Source organism: Megascapheus bottae, chromosome 2, assembly GCF_031878675.1.
Source record: "Megascapheus bottae isolate mThoBot1 chromosome 2, mThoBot2.hap1, whole genome shotgun sequence".
NCBI lineage: Eukaryota > Metazoa > Chordata > Mammalia > Rodentia > Geomyidae > Megascapheus > Megascapheus bottae.
Genome location: NC_143510.1, coordinates 54,854,794 through 54,870,234, shown reverse-complemented (window position 1 = coordinate 54,870,234; position 15,441 = coordinate 54,854,794). Strand labels below are relative to the sequence as shown.

Below are 15,441 nucleotides of genomic sequence, written 5' to 3'. Positions count from 1 at the left end.
TGTGGTACTGAGGAATTGAACCTGGGTCTTCGTGCATGCTAGGCAAGCACTCTACCACTAGGCCAAACTCCCAGCCCCTCCTGGCTTTTTTTCTATGTATGTGGTACCGAGGAATCGAACCTGGGTCTTCATGCTAGGCAAGCACTGTACCACTAGGCCAAACTCCCAGCTCAGACAGACCTGTGATTTTTGAGGAGCTTGATTAATGTCAACCTAAAGTAAAGGAGTGGCTTGTGGACAGTTTAAACAAAGGCATAAAGCAAATGACATATCCCTCTTGCATCCTCCTGGTAACTTTGGCCATGATTGTAAGAGAAATGGTAGGGAGGAGGGATCAGTTTTATGCTGCAAGAGGGGGAAATTCAGGCTTAGGTATTAAAAGGATCACATTAGATGTACCATGAAGAGTAGATTATGGTTAGACACCATTGACTCACACCCACATCCTAGCTACTCAGGAGGTAGAGATTTGAAAATTGCAGTGTGAAGCCAGCCCAAGCAGAAAAGTCCCTGTGAAACTCCTCCAATTAACTACTCAAAACAGGTCATGAAGCTGTAGGTAGAATGGTAGCCTTGAGCAAAAGAACTCAGGGACAGCACTCAAGCCCTGAGTTCAAGCTCCATGACTGCCAAAAAAGGAGTAGATTCGGAAAGATAGATCCATAAAAATATGTTGTGGTCCCAAGTAACGAGGGTCACACAGAATCTAAATGAAGACATCTATCCAAGGTCATATGCATATGTCTTGATCTATGTTTATATTTTTAGATCAATGTTCCACATACTAGAGAAACCATTTGTCCTTTGCCTCTTCTAAGCCTGACTAATTTTCTAATACAAATTCTTTGAAATATTTCAGGTTATGGAAATTTTAGGGCACTCTGGGAAAACCAGCACTGGTGTGTGCACGTGTATACAAATATATGTGTATGAATGTGTGTGTGTTTATGCACATTTGCACCCAAAGGCATTTCAATTTGAAGTTGTTTTTTACAGGCCAAAATTTAAGTCATCTGAACAACATACCTGGCAGAAACAACTTGAGGATTGAAGGACTTATTTTTGGCCAATGACTTCAAAGGTTTCTTTCCATTTTCATGGCAGGGAGGAAGTGATGAACAAAATAGCTCATATCATGGTATCTGAGAAACAGAGACAAGTTAGCTCTCTCTCTTTTCTCCTCTTTTATTCTATCTGGCCAACAGTGAGTTTTTCAGTGCTGACTGCCAAGGCCAGGTAGCCTTCTTCTTGTTCTTCTTGTTCTTGTTCTTCTTGTTCTTGTTCTTCTTGTTCTTGTTCTTGTTCTTCTTCTTCTTCTCCTTCTTCTTCTGGTTCTTCTTCTTCTTCTTCTTCTTCTTCTTCTTCTTCTTCTTCTTCTTCTTCCTCTTCTTTTTCTTTTTTCGGGTTATGCCTCTGAAAACAATCTCGAGGCATGGTTTATAGTCTTCTCAATTTGATCAGGTTGGTAATCATCATTACAGGTATATAGGGCAATTTTCTAATTCTGTTTTTGTATATTTTGTTTTATTTCCTGTTTTGTTACTGTTCCAGAAACAAAGAGCTCAAAACTGCTCTTGATGGGAAAAAAAACTTTGACTAGTTTGAGTTTTATGAAGAAGGAGGTTAATCCATTTTGATGCCCTGTGTAAATAGGTGTCATAGTTCACTGCTGTTTTTCTTTTTAATTAGACAAATGAGAGGGTTTGTGGAGAACTAGTAGCAAATTCTGCCTAGAGACTCACTTATCTAACATTTTATAGACATGTTTATGACAAAATTATTGCTTACAATAATTCTTACTAACTCAACAGGGTTTTATTTTATCATTTTTTTCTTTTGTGGTTGTTTAATTCGAATGCCTTAGCAATATTGTAGGGTAAGTGTTTGGTCAGAGAGATCCAATCATACAAGATAACTCATTTCCTGTGGCCTTCATTGCCTGAGATAATTTTCTCTAAAAGCCTTGACTCCCCACACGATAAAAGGTAATACTCATAATATAATTAACTTATTATCATGTAGAAGTCATGTGTTTACTTTCTGGAATTCATGTACTTGTGTTACCCCTCAACCTGAGGAACAGATAAAATTGCTGCATAAATATAATGAATTTTTGTGTGTGTGTTTGCCAATACTGGAATTTGAATCAGGGCCTTGCACTCTTTTTTCATATATTTTTTATTGTAATTAATAGAAGGGTTACATTATATTCACCAGATAGAAGGTGCATTATTTCACAAACATGTCTTGGTCCCCATTTCCCTCCCCCACCCCCACCCCTCATCTTGTTTTCCCCCCTTCCCTATCCAATTTCAAATAACCAAATAAACATATATACAATATATCAGATAAAAAGGTAAAATACTGTAACCATATGAGATAACCAAGGGACAGCAAAAGAGATGAGAGATAACATAATACATTAAGGACAACAATCACTCATTATATGGCATTTGCTTCTATAGCCTGGAGGTCCTTTCATTTAGTATCGTACTATATAGCTTTATGTATCTAGGATTTGTTCTACTGTAAATTACTTCTAGTAGAGCCCAAGCTTTCTACTGATTATGACAAATGAGGGAAACCATTGAGCCTATGTTTCTTTGAGTCTGGCTTACTCCACTTAAAATGATTTTTTCAAAGTCTTTCCATTTCCTTACAAATGGGGCGATGTTGTTCTTTCTGATGGCAGCATAGAATTCCATTGTGTATAAATACCACATCTTGTTGATCAACTGAGGGACATCTGGTTTGGTTCCATATCTTTGCTATGGTAAACAGTGCTGCAATGAACATCGTTGTGTTAGTGGATTTAGTATGTCCTTGTTTCTGGACAAGTGGGTAAATGCCAAGTAGTGGAATTGCTGGGTCATGGAGGAGCTCTATATTTAGTCTTCTGAGGAACTGCCATACTGCTTTCCATAGTGGTTGAATGAGTTTGCCCTCCCACCAGCAGTGTAGTAGTGATCCCTCCTGGCCATATCCCCTCTAGCATCTGTTGTTATTAGATTTCTGGATCCTGGCCATTCTAACTGGAGTGAGGTAGAATCTTAGAGTTGTTTTGATTTCCATTTCTTTTATGAGAGCCTTGCACCCTTGCCTGGCTTTTTTGCTTGAGACTGGTGCCCTACCACTTGCACTCCACCTCCAGTACCAACTTTTCTGTGGTTAATTGTTGGGAGCCAGAGTGGAATCAAACTGTACCTTGATTTGCATCAGACAATTGCTTTATTGTCTTATTGTTTTCTGGCCTTATTCTGTTTAAATGACCTGAGATTTACCATATGAATGTAACACCCGGAAGTTCCCTGGTTTCAAGGAGGAATATAAACCTGGAGTTGAGAATAAAAGGGGCTGCAGTTTTTACCTGGGCTGCAGACCTCCCGGACCCGATGTGTTTGTCTCTCTTCTATTTTTTCCAGTCCCTGCCCCCTATTTCAGGAACCCCAATTTGCTGCCGGTAGGCCCCGGCAGTTAATTGGATATAACTATCTCATTGGCTTTTCTGCCTGGACTGGTTTTGAACCATGATTCTCACGTCTTAGTCTCCTGTAATCCTAGGATAACAGGCATGAGCCACCATCAGCAGGCAAGCAAATATTTTAATAAAAGAAAACATTTTTTTCATGTAGCAATATAACATTTCTAAAAATGCACATTAACTTGCATTTATTTCATACTTCAAAATCCCCTCTTAAAAGTTTGTCACTGTCTGATTTTTACCCAGAAGCAAAAAGGAAACTTTATTAAAGATTAGACAAAACACAGTGGTATAAATTATAAGATATAAGTTTTTTTCTGTGTGTATTGGGAATTCAACCTTTATTTTATGATTTTTGCATCTAGTAGCAGCAACAATTTTCCCCTAACAAAATTAAAAGTGCCTTCAGGACTATCACAATTACATACGAGAACAGAATTTGCCAGTAAGAATTTTATTATGAAATAGGTTTGCATTGCAGAAATACTTGTTTCAACTTCAAATAAGAAAATAGCTTCAATTAGTTCTCAGAGGAACCTTGATTTATGTAGATTAGATGGTAAATCAAAGGAGCTTAAGTTACTGGATTTACTAAATTCAATTTAAGGTACTACTTTGGGATATCATATAAAATGCTTCACTCAGTAAGTATTTATTAGTAAGACAAAATGAAATAATCACTTTATGTTTCTAGAAACTGCAGTGATTTTTATGCCATCAATTGGAGAAAAGTATAAAATATTCAAAGCTGTTATATGCATAATATGAATTGAAGTCTATAACTATATTAAGTTTATAGATACTACAAAGCCTGATATATTTGATGTTATCATTTAAATGTTATATACAGCATTCATATGCATATAGCATTTATATAAGTGAATATATATATATATATAAATTCTCAAAGAAATCAATGTACAGATTCCTTAAAGTATCCAGACAAACAGATTTCCTTTCCTTTCACGGTTCAGAAAGAATTAATTTTAGTATTATTAGGATAAAGTAGAGAAGAAATGTGGAAAACGGGGAGAAACCTGTCCTGTTGCCCTGGACTTTTACTTTCTTCTAAAGTGGTTTTCTTCTATGTCACAAATATTCTAGAAGCTTCCACTGAATAAAAGGACCCCAGGAGAAACTGCAGTAGACATGAACTTGCAGTACTAAGGAGAATTTGACATGATATATATGACAGGGACAACATACTCCTCAGGACAGCATGTGTGAGGGAGGAATGGGTACAGAGGCCTCCTTCTCCTCACCCTTCCACAGAACTTGGTGTCAGACTTGGTATCAGAGGCCGGTGACATCACACTTAGGAGACTTGCATGTAAGAGAAACTCAATTCAAATGATTTCAAACACAAGTAACATTTATTATACAATCATACAAGAATCCTTGAGAAAAGGCATTTCCTAAATAGAATAAGTTGTTTTTTTTTCTTTCTGGTGGTACTGGGATTTTTTTCCTTGCTAAATGGGTACTCCATCACTTGAGTCTCTCCATCTGTCCCTTTTGTATTGGTTATTTTAAAGATAGTGTCTTCCAATTGGCCCTTCCTTTGTTGCAGGCATGACAGGTGCATGCCACTACACCAGATATTTTGCTTTTCTCTTAGCTTGGGGTGACAGGTACATACCACAGTGCTCAGCTATTGATGGAGGTGGACTCATGAACTTTTCTGCCCAGGCTGGCCTTGAACTAAGAGGATTAAAGGCTTGAGCCACTGCTCCAGTAAATAGAATAATTTAATTGTTTAGAACATCAACCAGAATCCAAGCCTTCCCAGCTATCATCTTTCAGACACAAAACTCAGCAGGGGAAAATATTAATATTTCTTTAAATATATGTATATATAATATATGATATATAAAGTGCTACAACATATATAATATGCTACCTTAAGAGAGCAGGAAACTTTCCCCAAAGCCTCACACTATCTTCTTTTACATCTCACTGGCAATTTTGATCATATGTCCATCTCTAAACCATCAGTGGCAAGAAGAGTGCCATTATTGTCTCTGAGAGGGCAATCTTTTCTCAATGAAGAGATCAGTAGTAGATACATTAGGCCTCATGAGCCTCTAAGTCAGTGGCAACTACTTATCTTTCATATGTAATGTCAAGGCAGCTGTACTGAATGCATACAAAAAATGGATACAGTGGTGTTTCAGCAAAACTTCGTCCATCAACAAAAGAATGAAGGTACACATTTGACTCTCAGGTAATGCCTCTAAGATCTTTCAGTTTTATTTTTTGCTAAGCATGTTTTTATAGCTGACTGTAACAGGGCCTGATCATGAGAAATTTACAGAATCACATCCAATTAGCAAGGGCTACTTTAGACTCCAGGGCTGTAAGTTCATTTTTTTGAAAACTTACTTTTCACAAGTTCCTTCCTTCTTAACTCTTTTTGGACTTTATGTTCAGGATAGAAATTACCCTTTCGGGGAAGTTTTGCCAAGCTAGGTATAAATCTACCATATCTAGGCAATAAAACAACCCCAGAGGGATAATTTTGTGTAACCATTTCAATCTTGATACCAATTAAATTGGTATAATCTGTCTCCCTACCATCACAAGAAATAGAATTCTGTACTGTCTCCTCACCTCTTGCTGGAAGAAAACCATCAGATTTATTTGGCTCTGTTCAGATGTAAGATCATATATCTTTGCTCAGAACTTTATGGCTTCTAATACCAACTTAAAGTACTGAAACAAGCCTATTTTCGTGGCTGCCTTTCAATCAATATGTAACACACTTTCCATTTTGTCTTCCCCAGAAATAAATGGTCCTCTAAATCTTGGCCCTCCTTACATAGATCAAATATGTGGGATATGATATCATCTCCTAAATGGAAACTTCTTGAGATGGCAGTTGTTAGGAGGACTTAGGAATGGTATTTTGCAAGACTGTAACATAATTCGAGAACAGGTTTTATTGCCTTAGAAGATACCAGCATCCTTCCTGAGAGGAAGAAATTGCTGTAATTGCTACATGAAAGAGTGGGCAGAGAGATAGTTTTTGCTGATAAACTTTCAGATGCTTTAGAAAAGCAGGACTGGGTAACCTTAAATCTACCATCCTTTTCCTTCACTCCTAATTACCCAAGTCTTGGACCCTCTCACCTTCAAGCTGCACTCTCAGCGCCTTAGAAGTTCTTTTGATGTAATTTCATGTGGTTGAGTCACATGGAACACTACCTTCTGCCTTCACAAGGACACAAGCATGGTAACCAGCTTGTGTACTATTCGGTAAGACCACGGGGCTTTGTGAGTTAACTTCTGGACACAGAAGAAATATGCCTTGTGGCTATAATTTATGCTAGACCGTTAAATTCGCACTTTACACTTATGTTTAATTAATTGCCTTTATCAGGTAGGCTCACTGGCAGCATTCTCCCTCTTGTTAATAGCTACCATTCCCATCATTCTCTCCAGCACTCTCTGAATTTTACTGTTCTTACATGACAGATGGACCTGGCTTTACAAAAGAGCAAATAAGTCATCAACACCCATGTATGCAAAGCATTCCTGCTGGAAAATAAATAAATAAATGTTTAAAAACTCAGGTGAGGACACAAGAGCATTCTGGCTTTTGAGGAAATCCTTAGCTTGGGAAGTTGAAACAAAAACATGCAGAAACAAAGATTAGCATGGTTTCTCTCATTACTCAGGAGTGGTAGGTAGAATGTGCTTTTAAATCTATAAGTAAATACTCTAGGTGGTATGCAAGCAGTTTCAAATGAATTAACTCAATTATAATAGATAATATGGAAACTTAAATAGTACAGTTTAAGAAAGAAAGACTAAGTTACCAACAAAATAAGACATGGGTACTTTAGTTAGAAAGGCCATTATCAAGAAAACTAACAATAGCAGTTGCTGCAAGAAAATGCTACTACATTGTTGATAGGAATGTAAACTCATTCAACTACTCTATAGCAGTATGGGGGTTCCTTAAAACACTAAACATTAAGCTTCCCTATGACCCAGTAATTCCATTTCTGAGCATTTACCCAATACAATAGAACACAAATAAGGCCACACTGAAGCTACCAGCACAACCATGGTTTAATGCTGAACCATATTCAACATTATTTACCAAAGCCAAGATGAGGAATCAGTCCAGATGCTCTTAAGTGGACAAATGGATTGAGAAAATGTGGTATATATACACAATAGAATTCTATTCATCCATCAGCAAGAACGATATTGTACCATTTGTAAGGAAAGACTTGGAAAATTTATATTAAGCAATGTAACCCATGCCCAAAGAAACATAGATTGTATGATTTCCCTCAGTTGTCCTAACTAGAATGTACCTAAAAATCTATTAGTAAACACACTGGATGGTAAAAGATAAAAAGTACTCTTGGACATGAAAAATTATACAGGCCTCTCACTCATCCAGTGAGACCAAAGAAGTATATTCTTAAGAAATGATCACATAGGCACAATTGCTATGTGTATCTGACCATATAAAATAATATTAATTGAAATGGATAATAAAAGACAAAAAATAGTTACAGTATCTCACTTTGTTATCTGATATATCAGATATATTTGTATTTGGTTATTTGAAATTGGATAGGGAAGGGGGGAAAACAAGAGGAGGGGTGGGGGTGGGGGGGAGGGAAATGGGGACCAAGACAGGTGGAAGGGTATCAATGTATGTGAATGAATGCACCTTCTATCTGGCAAATATCATGTAACCCTTCTATTAATTACAATAAAAAATATATAAAAAAGAAAAAAGACAAAAAATACACTTGGATATGATAAATTAAACAGGACTCTAAACATTCTTGCAGTAAGACCAAAGGAGGAGAAAAATCACAAGGTCTCAGTAGCCATGTGCATAGGTGTACTTAAAATGATGCTTATTGAAATGAACTCCAAGAAATGGAAACAAGAGGTTTTTTATTATACTGTTTTCTTCTATTTTTTCTTTCTGTAACTGCTTTTGATTTCTGTATCCTTTGTCTCATAGGTAAGCTTATATTATTTAGGAAAGAGAAGCATAGAAACAGTGGAACAAAGTATGAACTGATTCAACAGTGATACTTGCTAGATATTAGGCTGGAAACTATAGACCATAAGGAGAAGGAGGAGAGAGAGGGAAAAACTGGAAGAAAATGAGCAAGAGGTGACACTGTTCAAAAAGAAACTCATTACTTGACTTATGTAACTGCAATTTTTCTGTACATAACCTTACAATGAAAATTTAAAAATTAAGAAAATTTAATAAGGATAGTTTTAAACATTAAAAAATGAAACAGGTACTTGGAAAGGAAATGGCAAAGGGGAGGAGAGGGAAGAGAAAGCAGTCAAGAATTTGTTGTATGTGGGCCGGGAGTTTGGCCTAGTGCTAGAGTGCTTGCCTAGCATGCACGAAGACCTACGTTCGATTCCTTGGTACCACATACAAAAAAAAAAAGTCGGGAGTGGTGCTGTGGCTCAAGTGATAGAGCTCTAGCCTTGAGAAAGCCCAAGGACAGTACTCAGGCCCTGAGTTCAAGCACCAGGACTGACCAAAAAAAAAAAAAAAAAAAGAACTTCCATGAAAGAACATTCCATGAAAGTGAGAAATGGAAGGAGTGGGTAAAGGGGGAACACATTTTTTAAAGGGGATGACACAGATCAAGATGCATTGTATTCATACACTACTTCATCAAATGAAGCCTCCCTTGGACAATTACTTAAAATAGCAATGATAATCATATGTAACAAATACACACTCTCAGAAGAGTGGCTTTTTATTAGAATTATTTGTGGGGTGTGGTGGCATGATGATGTGGCTTTAGATGGAAGGTTCTAGAACAAAAGACTTGGTGATGACCTTCCCAGGTAGGAGATGATGACTGGAGGTGGCAGGTGGAGTAGAGTAGTAGGGATGTGGAGGGAAAGGAAAGAGGGAGCAGAGGTCACCAGACACAGATCTATGATGCTCTTATTTCTGTCTTTGCTGGACTTAGCAACTCCTTTTTGAGAACTGATCAAAACTCATTTGCCATATTGCCCAAATATGTCCCATGGCCTAGACCCCAAGTCAAACCATATCTCTTTATTTTTTGAAAGGAAATCTGGTGGTGTCCGTGTCACTATGCCAAGTGTCATTATAAATTGGTTGCTGTCCTTAATAGATCTCTGTGGATTTGTGAGCATGCTTGCATGTATTCCTTCATGGAGAAAAAAAATAGTTGAGGTATTCTGTGTGCTTGACCTACTTAAAGTATTCAAATCCAGTGGGTTTGTAAAGTATTTTCAAAGTAAAGCCAGCTTCACCACCTAAATTTTACAATAATTTTCATCATTCCCTAACCTCTAAACTTACCAGCCACTCCCTTGTCAGCTTACATACACTTTAAAAGGGAGTCATATAAAGCAGAGGAAAATGACTTGTTAGTAATTAATTACAGAAGATTGAAGGGAAAGCTGGAACCCTGACTTGTGTAGACATTCAATAAGTCTTTTTAGTTTTAATTTGCATTTACCTTTATGTCCAGGGATGTCATGCATTTTTTTTTCTGTATTTGTACTTCTAGTAAGTGTCCTTTCAGTAGCTTTGCCCTTTTATTAATTGGGTGATTAAGTTATTGATTTTTGGGTCTTTATCTTTCAATTTAATTTTATTTATTCAGCTTTTGCCGAAGGCAGGGCTTTGCTTACACAGGGTCTTGACCTCTTGCTGAGTTTACTGACTCACAGGTGGTGCTCTACCATTTGAGCCACTCCTCTAGTCAGGTCTTTTTGCTGGTTGATTGGAGATAAAGTCTCATGCTTCTTTTTTTTTCTTCTTCTTTTTTTCTTTTTTTTCTTTTAATCCTAGGCAGGCTTTGAACCATGATTTTCTGGATTTCAGCTTGTAGTTAGGATTTCAGGTATCCACCAATGCAAAACAGTTCTGCAGAAAGGCATCACTGGCCTTCAACATACCTGTAGAAGTTCCTAAAGAGCATTGAAACAGCCTGGCTGGAGAAGCAGAGGTAACGCTGTCCACCTGATAAACCAGGCCTCTCCTTGCCAAACAATGCAGAATGGAGTTCTTCTAATCTGAGGAAAAGGGAAAGCACTTCCTCAAGTTCAGCCAAATACATTGACACTTGTCTTCTTGGAAATCAAGTTTTATTTATTTATACATATATACATATATACACAATATGTATACACTATATATATGTATATAGTGGAAAAAAGATGCAAGCATTCTATTCCTATTCCTTAAAAACTTCTTGATGACACCTTATTTTTCATGGAGGTGATAACTTCATAGTCATAGACAAGCATAGTTCTAGATAATTAGTTTTAAAACCATCAATGAATTCTGGTGCGTTCGTAGCAGTTAATTTAGCAGATATTTATGAAGTACATTGTGTGTGCTCTCTATTACACATGAGATAAGGAAATAGGAATCATCATTAATGAGCCATAAAGATGTATAGAGCTCATATTCTACCAAACATAAATAAGTCATACTACCAGTCATTCCAAATGCTCTGCCCAAACAGATTGTCCCCTGAATTTCCTTCCTTTTTAATAACTCAAAGACATTCATTCATGTTTCCTGATGAATAGATGACATAGAACTGTATTTCTAAAAGCATCCAAATTTACTTATTTAACCTAAATACTGAGCACCCCTCTGTAGATGCAGCAGAGAACAAGAGATCCAGTCCTTCATGTTCTGGAAAGCTGTGAAGAGAGCAAGCTATGAAATACACACACATGGAGACATCAGTAATTCCATCTAATATATGCTAAAGGAAAATGGCACATTTGCCAATTCCTCTAAAACCTACTTCAAACTCTTAAGTGAAATATTAGCAATTCTGGAGTAGATGATGGAGACAGAGGCATTAACCACAAACCAAGCCACAAACCTCTCCTATTTCCAAAGCATGGATTTCTTGAAGTCTCTCCAGATGGCTTTCTATCTTCTATTTGGCAAAGCAATAATTTTTTGAAAAATATGCTTGCAGAAAATTTCAGTTCTGAATGTGGAATGAGAATTATCTATCACATCTCTTCTAAAAACTCTTCTTTCCTCCAAAAATGCCTTTGAATGGGAACATCACCCCATCTGATATTCACAATGCTTAAATTATGGGGACAACCATCTTTTTTTTTTATTTTCATTTGGCTTTATTACTTGCATTCCATTAGAAAAGTATCACATACACTTGACAGGAGTTGCTATTGACTTAGAAAGAACATTTAGTGCTAATTATAGTTAGAACTATTCTCCATGATAATACAGAGATTTTTTTCTTTTTTATTGTATTTTGTTGTTGGGATAATGTATAGAGCGGTTACAGTTACATTCGTCAAGTAATGGGTACATTACTTCTTGAACTTTGATACCCCTTCTCATGGTTTGTCCTCCTTTCCCTCCCTCACCCCCTCCTAATCATCTTGTTTTCCACCTTCCTTTCCCTAGTTCAAATAAACACATATACAATATACCAGGTAACAAAGTCAGATACAGTAACAACATGAGATTAACCATAAGGGAGGACAAAGAGAAAAGTAATAACTTCACATAGTACAGTAAGAACAACAATCACAAAGATAAACCTCTGTTTCCATATTGTAGAGTTCATTTCGTTTAGTCTCGTCCTGTATGAGCATATGTACACAGCTACTGTAATCCTCTAGGAGGAGAGTCCTAGATGTGTAATTATTATTACAAATGAGGAAACCATGGAGCCTATGCTCCTTTGGTCTGGCTTACTTCATGTAATATGATTTTTTTTCTAAGTGCACCCCAGATGCCCCTCAGTAGATGAATGGATCAAGAAAATGTGGTACACATTGTGGTATACAATGGAATTCCATGCTGCCATCAGAAAGAATGGCTTCACCCATTCGTAAGGAAATGGAAAGAGAGATGATTTTTGAGATAATAGTATTTCTTTTCTTAACATGTTATATTTGTGTGATAGCTGGCTAATGAGTTCATCTTGTTATAAGAGCCATGAAGAATAAACTAAAAAAAAAATAATGTTGTCCATTAAAGAAATGGATGACTCTATCTTTTTTTTTTCCTTTTAAGTTGTGGGGCTTGAACTGTGGGTCTGGGTGCTGTCCTTGAGCTTTTCAGCTTAAGTCTAGTGCTACTTCCAGTTTTCTGGTGGTTAATTGGAGATAAAAATTGCACAGTCTTTTGTGGCCCTTCTGACTTTGACCCATGATCCTCAGATCACAGCCCTTGAATTAGCTAGGATTACAGGTTTGAGCCACCCCTGCCTGGATTCTGTAGGTAGAAATTGAAAGACTTAAAAATAGGATCTAATATTATTGGTCTATGATAGTATTATTTCCACAAGTGTGTTTTCCTTCTATCAATTGCTAACATTCATCCAAGGTAATAATGTTTTGCCAAGACAAGTTTTCTTTCTAGATTTAGAAAAAAATACTAACCTGAGTTTTCTGTGGGAATTTTTTTTTTTTGCCAGTCCTGGGCTTGAGCTCAGGGCCTGAGCACTGTCCTTGGACTTTCTCAAGGCTAGAGCTCTACCACTTGAGCCTCAGCACCACTTCTGGCTATTTTCTATATGTGGTACCGAGGAATCGAACCCGGGTTTTCGTGCATGGTAGGCAAACACTTTAACCACTAGGCCAAACTCCTGGCCCCGATTCTGTAGGAATTTTTATTCCACTTGTCATTAAGCTTGTGCAGTTTTATATTTTAGAGAAATCAAAACATTAAAGAACAATAATAAAACAAAAGATCCATAGCCAAGACTTTCTAAGTAGTGGGGCAACCATCTTTTTTTAAAAAATAAAGTGTGTTTTATTGTCAGGGTGCTACAACTATCTTATTTATTTCTGTTAAGAAAGGGGTATCCCAGTTACTGAGTGCACAGGACAATATGTAATGAAGTAGATCAGCATGAACTCCAAGAAGTAGAAGCAAGAGGTTCATATTATGTCTTGTATGTAATTATTACCTTTTCCTCTCTCCTTTTTTCTGTTTTAATTTCCGGTACCCTCTGTCTTGTATATGTGTACCCAATCTGTGGAAGGGAAAGGAAAACACAGAAACAGCAGGACAAAGGATGAACTAATGCCACATTGATACTTCCTTGACACTTCTATGTTGGAAATGAACTTTACAAAATTTTTGGCAGGGGAGAGGTGAGGAAAGGGTAAGCAGGAGAAAATGAAGAATGGGGTAGCAGTGTTTGAAAACCAATGTACTGATTACTTTAGTTCTGTAACTGGAACCGCCTTCTTATCGCCTTTTCAATAAAGATAAAAAAAATTTTAAAAAAGAAAGAGGTATCAGAATCCTCTGATAAAGGCTTGTTTTATTAGGTTTACAAATACAAACCAGTTTCTGTTTTCACTCTGATTAAAATCATATCGTGATTTTGCCAGATAAAAATCAACTCTTGAGCGGTATAATAGCTTAGTTTTGTTGTTGTTGTTGTTGTTGTTTCTGGACGTTTGGGTAAATGCCAAGTAGTGGAATTGTTGGGTCATAGGGGAGCTCTATGTTTAGTCTCTTGAGGAATCACCATACTGCTTTCCAGAGTGGTTGAATAGTTTTATAGCTTAGTTTTATCATTGCAGCTACAGAAGAAATAGAGAACACTAAATCACATTTCTTTCATTGGATGTTTGAAAACAGAGTTCTCTCAAAATAAACCCAATTGATGAATATTTTACACAGTTATACCCTAGAAAACTCATCAAGGCCAGGCTCAATTACAAAAACTGCTAAGAAATGAACAACCAAGATTATTGAACCTTCTATGGAGAAATCTTCCAAATTCTCAAACTCTAATGTAGTTATTGAAGAACACTTGTCATAAGAAGCTCAATTAACTAAGGAATTCTTTCATAAAAAAAGAGAATTGACAAGTAGATACCTAAAACATTCATTCACTTTCTAATTTACTATTAAGATATGCTCTGAATCAGGAAACTTTAAAAAAATTCTTTCAACCAAATATTAGTTTTATTATCATTATGCTGCTTTTTCTTCTCCACCATTGATTATTGATTACATGCTATAAGCAATCATGTGAAGCAGAGGAGATGGATAGAACATACTATGTGGTGCTTGGAATCCATCCACAGAAAAACCTTTTCCTGGGCATTACTTCACAACATAGGGCAAGTACACTATGAAATGGCATAGTACCGTGGGAATTATGCGCATGAGAAAACATCTAATGATGTACCAGGAGACCAGGGATGGGCAGTTTATTTCCATGAAGCTTTTACCAGGCAATTCTGAAACCCTTCCAAAACTATGCAGTACCTCTTCCGACCACTAGTGGCAGTGGACACAGCTGTGTTTTCAGTGCATACGCCAATCTCTGGCTCTGTTCATCAGCAGTAGATACACACCTACCCCATGGTAAATCAGTAAAATCCCAGCCTAGGAATTTGGAGCTGGGATTAAAGAGAGATCAGATTTATTCTTCAGTGCTGAATTCATTTATATTGCGAAATAATTATGAAGCTTAAGGTCCATAATTTGTACCATGATATAGATCATAAATCAAAGTGTTGAAAGATAATCTGCTGAAGAATTCAATAAAATTGAGTAGGAATTCATTCAATAAGAAAAGATCAGTATCTCACTTTGTTATCTGATATATCGGACATATTTGGTTATTTGAAATTGGATAGGGAAGGGGGGAAAACAAGATGAGGAGTGGGGGTGGGGGGGAGGGAAATGGGGACCAAGATATGTGAAAGGGTATCAATGTATGCGAATTAATGCACCTTCTATCTGGCAAATATCATGTAACCCTTCTATTAATTATAATAAAACATATATGAAAAAAAGAAAAGATCGAGTTTAGTTAATATTTCATATCACTTGTTTCACTTTAATTCTAGGGTCCAGCTAAATTCTTACATTTAAGTCTTGCCCTATGTCTCCATGATTTTATCTTGGGTATATAGTCTACTTGAAATTAAATGTCTGATGGTTGTCCAAT

The 15,441-nt window shown here is 36.7% G+C and overlaps 1 pseudogene; it reads left to right on the top strand.

Moving 5' to 3' along the window:
• Nucleotides 1–4,715: 4,715 nt before the first annotated feature.
• LOC150067130 (actin, cytoplasmic 2 pseudogene) overlaps nt 4,716–15,441 on the top strand; it is a 51,659-nt pseudogene continuing 40,933 nt past the window's right edge.